A 13,855-nucleotide genomic window follows, 5' to 3' on the forward strand; every position below is an offset into this window, starting at 1 on the left:
CAGAGAAGTCATATAGGAGATAAAACCAAATACCTATAATAAATCTCTGTATGTTTTGAACTAATTTTAGGGCTATTTTAAGACAACCTAGTTATTAGATTCATGTGGTTATTAGTGATCACTCTTATGTAGATCTACAATGAAAAAACCAAACAGAGCAAAAAATAAAATAGACTGCAGAGTATGACAAGAAAAAGAGTACCAGATAATGTAATATTGAAGAGTGATACCTTCAGGGGGAGAATCCAGACAACCTGGGAAGAAAAGACCTGAGGAACTCCTAGGCATTACAAATGTGTTGAAATAACAAAGCCCATATGAACTAGAACTCTGGAAAGGGGGCCAGCAAGAAGACTGAGTTCTAAAAGGCACCTGTCAGCAAGCCTGATGAGCTGAGTTTGATTTCTAGAACCTACCCACATGTTGGAATACTGAGAATCATCTCTCAAAGGTTGTTCTGTGGCTTCCATGGAGTTCTACAGCTTATGTATACATCCACATGTGCACAGGTGTGTGCATAGATAAATAGATAGATAGATAGATAGATGTATAAAAATAGAAATTCCAGAAAAGGAAGTACCTTTTCTAGATGAGTTGATAAATGGTGTCCTGTATTTTACCTGATGCTACTTTTTTTGTTTTAAATAATTGATTCAACTTTATGTGTATGAGTGTTTTTGCCAGAAAAGGGGGTTAAGTGCCCTAGAACTGGAGTTAATGAGGTGTCATCTCTGCAGCCCCTATTTCCTATTTCTTAATGTGATTTGAAAGTGAGGCTTGGCACATTATGATAAATCATATAAGCATCCATAAACTAAGAAGAAGGGGCTGAAGAAATGGGACAGTAGTTAAGAGCATTTACTGCTTTTGCATAGGACAGAGTTAAATTCCCAGCATCCACATGGTGGCTGACAACCACCAGTTCCAGGGAATCCAGCACTGGCTTCTTTCTGGCCTTCTTGGGCTCCTGTACACATGCAGCATACATAAACTCCCTCGGGCACACTGCATTTTACAAACTTTAAAAATACAAATAAATGATCTCAGAGGAGGTTTTAGAAGTTTTGTAGAGCTAAGAATCTAGAAGAGCTTGAAGACATGGGACCTTTGGTTTGCTAAGTTGCTTGCGATAGTGAGGGATAAAAAGGCAAAGTGAGACTTTCTGCGGTTTTGTTGCACTTTGAAACAGCAGTATGAGAAGAAGACACTTGCTACAATCTCAGGGGAAAAGAATAAGAAACTTGGGTCAAAACCTATGAAAAGAATGAAATGAGGTCTGAGGACAGAGGGATATAAAAGACTCTGAGCAAAAGTACACGAAGAAAAATTTCTGGGAAAGTGATGAACATTAGATGGGTTTGTCTTAACACTACAAGGCAGCCCCCTCTGGTCTGAGGTGATAGGTTCCTAACTTGACTTTTCATCTTACAGTGGGAAAGACAGGACCATCTCAGCCTCTATAGTTCTCTTAACTATCTATCTATCTATCTATCTATCTATCTATCTATCTATCTATCTATCTATCATCTATTTTTTCATCCATGTGAAGGGGGGGCCAACATGCCACAGTGCACACGTGGAAGTCAGAGAACAACTCAAGAGAGCCAATTTTCTCCTTCTACCATGTAAACTCAGGTCACTGGGCTTGGCAGCAAGAGCTTTTACTCACTGAAGCAATTTGTTCACCCTCCTCAAATAGTTTTTTAAATATACAGTGCCTTACTCACAAAAAGATTACTGAGTCAAACAAAAGGCACAGGAATAAACAATAACAATTAAAATAAACAATAGTCTGGGAGAAAATTTGAGAATAGCCCTCATGGACCCACTTTCTTTAAAATCCTCTTTATCCTTTGTGTGTTGGTGGAACCAGTGAATATAATATCACTCTTGTGATCATGCTACATGGTCAAAGGGAGATAACCTAAGGAACTCTATTCTTTTCAGATAAGTCCTTTAAAATCAAGAGAGGATTTTTTGCCCGCTGAAGGAAAACAAGAAATCAGATGGGAAGAATTCAACAAAAGAAGGCGTTGTTATTGTTGTTGCTAAAATGGAGAAGGCTCACTGCACGGAACTAAAACTGACCTCCAGGATGTGAGAGCAGCCACTGGCTTAGCCATCCAGGAAATGAAGACCTCATGCCTTCAACCACAGGAAACAGAATTCAGCCAACAACCTGCCTGATATTAGAAGCAGATTCTTTACCATAGTCTTCAAATAAGAGCTTAGTTGAACCTAAGTTTTATTTTTTTCCTTCTGAAACAACTTAGCTAAGCCCATCTGGACTTTTAACCTACAGAACTTTAAGCTAATAAATGGATAGTTTCAACCTAGTAAGTTTGTGATGACGTGCTTCTGCATGAGTAGAAAACTGATACAGGAAACTTAGATAATTTTGATTCTAGAAGTAGCAGAATGTACTTTAAATTACTATGCATATGAAAGAAATAAAGCAAAAATGGGTACAAGGTAAAGGATATTTAAAGTTTTATAGAAATAAGATTCCTTCTTAGTGAGCAGTCTTTCTGCACACTTAGAGATTAATAAAGGAAAAGCTTTTTAATAATAATAGCATTTGTCTGGCTCTGGCTAATGATCAAAGAGAAGCCAGCTTTGAATAGAATGTGTGTGTGTGTGTGTGTGTGTGTGTACCTACTTGGGCAGATGGGAGATTTACACAGCAAATAAACTGCCAGGAGTGTTTCTTAAGTACATCAGTGTCATACTTTTCTGAGTTGTCCTACATGCAAATACATGTTTTTAATGTCTGTCTTCTGTGCTGTTCCTTTAAGTTTGCTATTAAAATACATTAAACTAAATAAAAAAAAGTACACTAGTGTCATTTTTCCCAATAGTTGTTACCCAGGTCGTCTTGCTCACCTAACAGAATCATTCTGTGGAAATGTGATAGCCAGCCCTATCTTGAAGGGACTGTGTTATTATTGTTTGCCAAGGAAGAAGCCACTCAATCTCAGTGATTAATGACAGCTCTCTCTATTTTCCCAAAGTAGTTTGGTTTGTGTGACAACTTATACATGACTCCCTTGTGATGGCTAAGAAACTTAACTAGGTACCAGGCACCCCTTAATAACAGTTGACCTTTGTCCTGAAATACCTATGATATTTTAGCAGCCCACAGATGTTAACTTCTATGATATAAAAATAAGAAGAACAGTGTTATCTGGGTAGTGGTGGTGCATGACTTTAATCCTAGCACTTTGAAGGCAGAGGCAAGAGGATCTCTGTGAGTTTGAAGCTAGCCTTGTCTACAAAGTAACTTCCAGGACAGCCAAGGCTACAAGGTAAAATCCTGTCTCAAAAAAATAACAAGAAGGAGTAGGAGGAGGAAGAGGAGGAGAGGAAGAGAAAGAGGAGGAGGAGGAGGAGGAGGAGTGTTATTGCTGTGAGGTAATTAACCACTTGCTTTGGTTTTTGTGAACCTGCTTATCACCATGGAACTAGCTGGGGGTGAGAAAAAATTGAGGGGAGTAATGTTTTATTTAGCTGTGGATTCCATAGAGCCTGAGAGCATTGTGATGCCCACCTTTGATTTCTACATTTATTAACTCTCCCTTTAGTTCCCTTTGGCATGACTCACTTTTGATTTGGCTCTATGGCTCATCCTTCTGCCATCAGTAAGAATGAAATAATTTAATCTGAAGCTGAATAGAGTCTGTCTGGTCTTTCCCAGTGGGAAGGCCACAAAAATGCGTTTTTTTCCCCTTGAAGAGCACCATCTGTGGGCTTGATGGCAGGGCAGGTATACAAGATCTTGGAAACTCCGCTGTGTTCCTCTGGGAGTCAGATCTGTACCTATAAGAGAATCTCTAATTTCTGTTAGTTTCACTGTGTCTCTGTTTAGATTTTGTTTCCATGATCTGTCCATTGGTGAGAATGGGGTGTTGATGTTTCTCACTATCATTGTGTGAGGGTCAATGTGTACTTTGAGCTTTAGTAAAGCTTTTACAAATGTGGATGCCCTTGTATTTGTGGTATAGATGTTCAGAATTGAGAGTTCATCTTGGTGTATTTTTTCTTTGATGAGTGTATAGTGTCCTTCCTCATCTTTTTCGATAACTTTTGGTTGAAAGTCTATTTTATTGGATACTAGGATTGGACCATTTGCTTGGAAATTTTTTTCTGGTCTTTTACTTTGAGGTAGTGTCTGTTTTTATCACTGAGACATTTCCTGTATGCAAAAATATGCTGGGTCCTATTTACATATCTAGTCTGCTAGCTTATGCCTTTTTATTGGGGAATTGAGTCCATTGATGTTGAGATATATTAAGGACCAATGATTTCTGTTTCTTGTTATTTTTGTTGTTAGAGGTGGAATTATGTTTGTGTAGGTCTCTTCTTTTGGGTTTGTTGTGAGAAGATTAATTTCTTACCTTTTTTGGGAAGTAGTTTCCCTCCTTGTGTTGGAGTTTTCTTTCTATTATCCTCTGTAGGGCTGGATTAGTGGAAAGATATTGTTTATATTTGGTTTTGTCATGGAATATCTTGGTTTCTCCATCTATGGTAATTGAGACTTTTGCTGGGTATAGTAGCCTGGGCTGGCATTTGTGTTCTCTTAGGGTCTGTATGATATCTGTCCAGCATCTTCTAGCTTTTGTAGTATCTAGTGAGATGTCTGGTGTAATTCTGATTACAGGTCTGACTTTATATGTTACTTAACCTTTTCTCCTTCCTGCTTTTAATATTCTTTCTTTGTTCTGTGCATCTGATGTTTTGATTATTGTGTGATGGGAGAAATTTCTGGCCCAATCTATTTGGTGTTCTATAGGCTTCTTGTATGTTTATGGGCAACTCAATTCTCTACAGAGATAGAAAGGCAATTCTCAAGTCTGTCTGGAATAAAAAAAATCCAAGATAGCAAAAACAATTCTCAACAATAAAAGAACTTCTGGAGAAATCACCATTCCTGACCTCAAGCATCCCTGACCTACAGAGCAATAGTGATAAAAACTTCATGATATTGCACTGGCATAGAGAAAGACTGGTAGGTCAATAAAATAGAGCTGAAGACCCAGAAATAAACCCTCACACCTATGGTCACTTGATCTTTGACAAAGAAACCAAAACCACCTAGTGGAAAAAAAGACAGCATTTTCAACAAATGGTGCTCGTTCAACTGGCAGTCAGCATGTAGAAGAATGCAAATTGATTCATACTTATCTCCTTGTATGAAACTCAAGTAAAAGTAGTTCAAGGACCTCCACATATAACCAGATATTTAGATTCAGAAGAAAAATTTAGAATTTCAGAAGAGAAAGTTGGAAAGAACCTGGAACACATCAGCACAGGGGAAAATTTCCTGAACAGAACACCAATGGCTCATACTCTAAGGTCAACAATTGATAAATGGGACTTCATAAAATTGAAAAGCTTTTGTAAGGCAAAGGACACTGTCAATAGGACAAAACGGCAACCACAGATTGAAAAAAAATCTTTACTAGCCCTACATCTGATATACAAAATATACAAAGAATTTAAGAAGTTAGACTCCAGAGAACCAAATAACTATTAATAACGGGGTACAGTGCTAAACAAAGAATTCTCAACTGAGGAATCTCAAATGGCCAAGAAGCACCTAAAAAATGTTCAACATCTTTAGTCATTATGGAAACACAAATCAAAACAACTCTGAGATTCTGCCTTATACCAATCAAAATGGCTAAGATAAAAAAACTCAGGTGATAGTAGATGGTGGCGAAGATGTGGAGAAAAACGAACACTCCTCCATTACTGGTGGGACTGCAAGCTGGTAGAACCATTTTGTAAATCAATCTGGTGGTTCCTCAGAAAACTGGAAATAGTTCTGCCTGAGGACCCAGCTATACCACTACTAGGCATATGCCCAAAAGATGCCCCAACATATAACAAGGACACATGGCCCACTATGTTCATAGCGGCCTTGTTTATAATATCTAGAGCTAGAAACAACCCGGATGTTCCACAACCGAAGACTGGATACAGAAAATGTGGTACATTTACACAATGGAGTATTACTCAGCTACTAAAAACAACAACTTTATGAAATTCACAGGCAAATGGATGGAACTAGAAATATCATCCTGAGTGAGGTAACCCAGACACAAAAGAACACACATGGTATGTACTAACTGATAAATAAATTTCATCCCAAAAGCTCAGAATACCCATGGTACAACCCATATACCATATACAGCTTAAGAAGAAGGAATGCCAAAGTTTAGATGCTTCAAGCCTACATAGAAGGGGGAACAAAATAATCACAGGAGGTAGAGAGAGGGAGGGACATGAGAGGGAGAGAGGAGGGAAGGCTAAAATGGGGGCCGGAACAGGTATTGGAAGGGACAGGAGAGAAGTACAAAGGGTCAGGAAATTGAATAGTAACAGGTAGCAGAGGGAGCTGGGGGACTGGGGGACTGGGGGACTGGGGGACTGGGGGTAGCCACTAGAAAGTCCCAGATGCCAGTGAAGTGAGATCCTCCCAGGAGCCAATGGCAATGACTTTAGCCAAAATACCCTACACAGGGGAGATAGAACCTGTAGACAGCACCTCCAGTAGATAGGCACAGTACCCAGTTGAGGGATGAGGCCACCCACGCATCTCAAAATTTTAAACCCAGAAATGTTCCTGTCCAAAGGAAAAACGGACAAAATATGGAACAGAGACTGAAGGATAGGCCATCCAGAGACTGCCCTACCCAGGGATCCATCTCATCTGCAGATACCAATCCTCAGCACTACTGTTGATGCCAAAAAGTGCTTCCTGATAGGAGTATGCTATAGCTGTCCCCTGAGGGGCTCTACCAGCATCTGACCAATACAGATGAAGATGCTTGCAGCCAACCATTGGACTGAGCCCAGGGACCCCCAATGGAAGAGCTAGGGAAGGACTGAAGGAGCTGAAGGGGATTGCAACCCTATCAACAATATCAACTAACTGGACCACCCAGAGCTCCCAGGGTCTGAACCACCAACCAAAGAGTATACATGGAGGAAATCAGGACTCCAGATACATATATAGCCTTATCTGACATCAATGGGAGGGGAGGAAGTCTTGATGCCCCAGCACAGGGGGATGCTAGAGGGGCAAGGTGGGAATGGGTGAGTGGGTGGAGGAGCACCCTCATAGAGGCACAGGAGAGGGAGGAGAGGGGAAATGAGTTGGGGGTTTTGTGGAGGGGGAATAGGGAAGGAGGATATCATTCAAAATGTAGGTAAATAAAATGATTAATTAAAAAGGAGAATTTTAAAAATGGATATTGGGAAAAATACAATAGCCAAACCTTTATAGCAGCAGTTCTCAACATTTGGGTTGCGACCCTTCTTGTGGGTAGAATAACATTTTCACAGAGGTTACCTAAGACCATTGAAAAACACAGATATTTACATTATGATACTTAGCAGTAACAAAATTACAGTTATGAAGTAGTGAAATAATTTTATGGTCTGGGGATTGCTACAACATGTGGAACAGTATTAAAGGATCACAGCATTAGGAAGGTTGTGAACCACTGATTTATAGGGCTTTAAAGCAAACTGGCCACAGCATAAAATAGGATTACTATATTTAAAGACATGCTCCAATACCAAGAAAGGAGGGTTACCAGAGACTGGGAAGTTGAAGACATTGAGAGGAGCTGTGGGCAGATAAGACATAATGTATTCACTCCAGGCAAAGGCCTTAGGAAGACAATTGACAATGGACACCCAGGGGCACACTACAGCACTCAGGAGCTGCATACAGGTAGGCACAGGCAACCAGACCACATGGAAAATAGGCGCACAGACCTGCAGGCAGATACACATAGGCAGGCTGGCAAAGGTGGTGATGGAGGAGAAAAAAAGCTCTGGCTTCTGACCTCCAGGACATATTTATACAAAACCCACACAACAGTGGCATTATTCAGTCAATAATAGTTATTTAGCAGATTGCATCACTGTTTACTTTGGGGTTCTGTCCAATGTCAGACGTTATCTGCTGAACAATATCCAGTGCCAGTCATGTTTTAGTTCACATGTACCAGATATCCACACTAGTGCTGTGTTGTCTAAATATATTCTATTTATAATAATACCACAGAAAATGAGAGGCATTTATAAAAAGTAAATGAAAAGAACATATAACTTGGATTCCCAAAGGAGAAGAAAAATGGTAGAGCAATGATAATGTCTGAGACACTGTTTAAAAAAAGTTTTAAACTAGTGAAAGGAGACAAATGTGGTAGCATACACCTGTATCCAGCTCTTAAGAAACTGAGGCAAGAAGATCTTGGGTTGGAGGCAGACTTGGCTACATAGAAAGTTTGAGGTCAGTTTGTACTATCTAAAAAGACTATCTTGTGGGGAGAGTGTAAAGTCCCAAGACAACATTTGTTGTTGACATGAACACAGTCATGTCAAGGACCTTAGGGCCTCAGCCCTGTGGGAAAGTCAAAAGCTTTCTCCAGTCAGTTTCAGGGAAATATCCAAGCTTTCCTCCCAGGACAGTGTTTAGGAAAATGTCAACCACAGCCTCTTTGTCCTAGATACTGACACCTGGAACTGCTCTCCTATAGGGACCTTCTACCAAGACTGATTAAACTTGATCTGTTGTTCATCTGTATATAATAAATGCACCTCCTCAACTGAGATGTATCAACCAAACACACTGAGTTTCCTGGCTACTGTTGGTGTGTTCCCATCAAAGTATATCTCTGGTTTCTTTTGTACATATGCATATAGGTTTGCCATTTCTTCCCTTGCCATTCCAGTCAGGTCAACCCCAAAGACACGGAGGTCACTGACATATCTTTAAAAGAGGAAAGTGAAAGAGATCAAGCTGTAAGGTCAAGAAGATCTGAAAAATCTAAGTACAAAGCATACTATGTAAAATTTAATTTGTCACCAGGAAAAGGTAATCAGGTACAAACTTACCTACCTGCTAAGAACAATTGGCAAGGGTAGCTAGAAATATTTGTGGTAACCATTTACTATATTGAACAAAAGTAGTGCAGGGTTATAAAACTGAAAAATAAACAAATGATGTGAGCCCTTCACTTACCCTGGTTTTAAGCCTGGGGGCACTTTACAAACTGATTGGAAGGAGGGGCACCAAGAATCTTATAGTGGCTCAGGGTTGAGAAGAACTCAACTCAGTGAGGCTGAGATAGCTAGAAATTTCAGGACATGGTGCCACTGTTATGCCCATTTGTGAACCCCAAAAGATCACCAAGGAGCTGACTCTGATGCAATTGCACTAGGGCCTTTTTATTTAAACTCGACCTTGGGCCACGCCACCGATCCTGATGCAGTAGGACAAAAAGGTGAAGCCCCGAGCCCAGTTTCAAGCAAGCATTTATAGAGGTAAGCAAAGAAGCAAGCGAGGTTCTTGGTTGGCACACATCTGATTGAGGGACTATTATGGAATTGTTGCCCTTTAAAATAATTGGCTGGTGCTGAGAGGCAAACCATAAACTTAACTTCTGCTTTCCTCCTGATTGGTGGTTGTTAGGAAGTGACATGCCAGGGGCAGGCTTGTAACCTGGAGACTAGTGCACAGGTTTGTTGGGGAGTAACCTGGAAACTGGTGCTAGGTGCAGGCTTTTTGATTAACTCGAGTTCAACCTTAGCTCAGGTTCTCTAAGGTGGAGTCTGAACACAAGATCTGGTGTCTCACCACAAGGTAGGAATCTGCTGCCAAAAGAGACCAATACAAGTCTACATAGATATCCTATCTTGAGCCTCTAACTGAATATGTGCATAGTGAAGCACCACTAGGCCTAAGCAGGAGTAACTAGGGAAACTGTGAGCTGAAGAGTTTCCCAAAGGTCTGTGGGACTGGAAGGTGTGTGTGAGTGGAGTTAATTACTCCAGACAATGTGGATTTTAAATGGAAGGCATATCTTACAGTGATGACAGATTATCTCTGGGAATAAGGGTACCATCAACCTAAGTACCATCAACTTTAACAAAGCTAAACCTTGTGACAGTGGAATTCATCCACAGCCTCCATATCTGCTTACTAGAAGGAAATACAACATTTTTTCAAAGAATAAAACAAATCCAGCAAGCAGCAATGTAGCTTCAGATCAATATTCAGGTATGAAGAGATAGGAAAATATGATGCACATCTATGAATTCAGATAACAAAAACAGAGCAAATTTTATGGGTTGAATCTTAAATGCCCATCAAAGCCTATATGCTAAAGCAGCCTGTGACAGTATTAGTATGTGGCTGAACCTTTAGGAGGTTAGTCTGCTGTGGAAATCTTTCTGGAATAAGCACTCTGACAGCAATGACAATAGAACAGAGGAGCTGTCTTCACCAGTGGAAAGGAGCCAGGCGAGTTCCTGCAAGGCCCCGATCCTAGGTGCAGTTCACACTTTCATTTTATACTCTAAATCCACAATGTGGGGTGAGCAAACAAGTATCATTTTACAGACCCTTTCATGGCACTTTTAAAGGCATGTGTTATAGTTGACTGGTATCAACTTTTTGGTCAGGTTGTTAAGGACAATGACCCATCGTTTCAGTTGTTTCTTCAGATAATTCTGTTCAAGGTACCAAATGAAGTCATGCTTGGAAGTGAACAGGAAAAGCAGTGCTTTAAGTCAATAAATCGGTATTGAATAATTGGTCTTTTCTACATTATTCAACTTTAGGATCTCATGAAAAAGAGTTAGTATTATGCAGGAATTAGCAAGCTGAAGGCACAGGGGCAAGTACTTTGCAAGAGCAGAACTCATATATAAGTTTTTTCCCCTTTTTTATTAGATATTTTATTTACACTTTAGATGCCATCCCCTTTCCCCATTTCCTCCCTTAGAAAACCCTATCCCATGCCCCCTTTTCCTTTTTGCATTTATACATTTTTTAAAAATGTTAATCATAGGCTTTATAAGTTTGGTATTGCTCAATCAGAGGTGTAACCCACTACCCAACCTAGATATATCAACTATCTTTGACTGGTGGAGATTCATGAACATCTGCCTCCCTGTCTCCCCCCTCTTTCTCTCTTTCATCACCTAGCTTCTCCTTTCCTTCTCCTCTCCTTACTCCTTTTCTTCCTCTCAGTACTCCTCCCACCTTAGCTCCTCCTACATATCACCCTTCCTGTTAAAATGAAACTTTTCTCTCAAAATACAATTAGAGCATAATTATGCCGATTTGTACCAGTGAGGTACAAGATAGTCCTAATACCCAGTTCATCATTTTGTTGACTAACCAGCACCTCTGTCGTCTATCCTAACTAAAACATTTAGTTATGAACCTGGCTTTAGAATGAATGTCAGCTGAAGACCATCCACTCAAATCTTTTCTCTCAAGGTAAATAGCCAGGATTGGCTATGAGGCTATAAGTTTTCAACCCCGTCAGAGATCCAGAATGACTGAGTTAACTATAATTGTGGGAAGAACAAAGCATAGCTTCTAAAACTACCACACACAGAAACATAACAGGTGAATTCAGAGACAGATGCATGTTGGGAAAGAAGCTGAATTATACATCTGACAGGAAGTTGGGTCCTTTTATAGCAGTTATGGGAAGTTATTTTGACTTGTCTCCAGGGCCACTTGTATGGGATAGTGTTTGAGTATTGGCAGCTCAGCATCTTCCTACATAGTCAATTTTTTAACACCATTTGTTCTTCCTGACACTGGCTATTTGGAGTGAGGTACTATGGCTCATTAGGCTCCAATTGTATAAGATACAACCAGGCTGTAAGTAGACAGGATATGATTGCCAGAGGCTGGGGAATTTGCTCTGATTTTTTGCCTTTCCCCTCTTTATACTTAGATCACTGCAGGGCATGTGGTTAAAGGAAATATTGGGACCCAAGCTTTCCTTTTTATCTCTATAATTCATTTTTATTTACTTTACATCCCTGTAGCAGCCCTCTCCCTCATCCCCTCCCAGCCCTGCCCTTACAAATCCCTTCCCTCATTACCTGCTACTCAGAGAAGGGGAATTCTGCCTTGGGTACCACCTGTCCTGAGACATTTAGTCCCAGAAGGACTAAGCACATCTACACAATATAATATTATGCAGCTATTAAAAATAAGAACATCATAAAATTTGCAGGCAAATGAATGGAACTTGAGAATATCATCCTAAATGAGGTGTCCATACCTAGAAAGACACATATGTTATGTAGTCATAAGTGAAACTGCCGTAAAGTGCAGAACAATCATGCTATAATCCACAGACCTAAAGAAACTTGGTAATAAGGAGATCCCAAAGGAGGATGTGCAGATCTCACTCAGAAGGGGAAAAATACACATCAGAGGTAGATGGAGAGAGAGAACAAGGTAGAAGAGGGGGTGGGGAGAGGTATGAAGATGGAGAGCTTTCATTTTTTAAATTTACTTCCATGTTGTAATGAGAATAGGTTTTCTTCTGCCATGTGTTTCTGCCCTGGTGTTCTGTGTTGCCACAGGACCAGAGCAGTGGTACCTGATGACTATAGAGTAAAATACCTGAAATTGTGATCTGAAATAAATCTCTCCTCTAAGTTAATTTTCTGAGATATTGTAATCACAGTGATTGAGATGGTTAGTCTTAATTGTCAACTTGATGAAAACTAGAACCACCCACTTGAAACAAAGGCATCTAGACATACTTTGAGGTGGGGCATATGTTGCGTAGGCAAATTGAAATGGGCAAATCTACCTACGGTGGGTGGCACAATTCCCTGGGCTGGGATACTGGATTATATTTTTTCTTTTTGGAGAAAGAGACCTGAGCATAAGTGCCCATTCATTATAGGCAAATAATATTAACTCCTTTTCCTGAGGCAATAGATGGCAGAGAAGCATTCAGCTTATCCAAAATGTTAGGGGGAGGGGAGAGGCAAAGGAAAGTTTGTAAAAGAAGCACTTCAAGGAATAGAGGTTTTCAAAAGCTCACAAGTACTGCTAGCACACCAGACCTGAACCTGCTCATGCACCAGGAGGACCCTGGCATTCTCACATTTGGCTGACCTTGAGTCTCTGTACAAGCAGAATGTAAAGCTAAGGAGAATTGTCAATGGTGTGGCTACTTGTTGAAGCTGTGCCCACTATAAAAAGGCATTATTCGAGGTCTCAGAAGTTTCAATTCCCAAGTATTTCAGAGAATTTCTTTCCAAGAACTAGAAGACGGATAAACTAATTGGACAGAATTCAGTGACTACACACAACAAAGAAAACTAATGTACAATAATGGATGTCTTAGTCAACTTTCTATTGCTGTCAAGAGACATCATGGCCACAGCAACTCTTATAAAGGAAAAACTTAGTTGGAGCTGTCTTACAGTTCAGAGGTTTAGTTCATTATCATCATGGTGGGGAGCATGGAGGCGCACAGACTGGAGAGGAGCTGAGAGTTCTAGTCCATCCGTAACAGCAGGTAACAGGAAGGGAGCAACACCACTGGGCTTAGCTTCAGCATTTGAAACCCCAAAGTCCACCCTCAGTGACACATTTCCTCCAACAAACCCACTCCTACTGCAACAAGGTCACACCTCCTAATCCTTTCAAATAGTGCCACTCCCTAGTGACCAAACATTCAAATCTATGAGCCTATGGAGGCCATTCCTATTCAAACCACCACAGTGCAATACCAGATTGACTTATTATTTGAAATTGAATATAACTAAATATGTTATCATAAGAAAGACATGACCACCAGACAATTACTTGCCCGAAATATATTCATGGGGAGTGTTATAATCAGGCTATACCCTACTCTAAGTTACTTACCTTGTACTATATTAAACTGCTGTGCTCTGTGCTAGGGAGACTCCATTTTATGAACACCTTTTGACTACATTTTGAGGGAAAAAAATGACTGTAGCCTCTGGTTCGACTAATAAATGGCATTATTTCTCAGACACCACCTAT

This window comes from Arvicanthis niloticus, chromosome X (genome assembly GCF_011762505.2).
Source record: "Arvicanthis niloticus isolate mArvNil1 chromosome X, mArvNil1.pat.X, whole genome shotgun sequence".
Lineage (NCBI taxonomy): Eukaryota > Metazoa > Chordata > Mammalia > Rodentia > Muridae > Arvicanthis > Arvicanthis niloticus.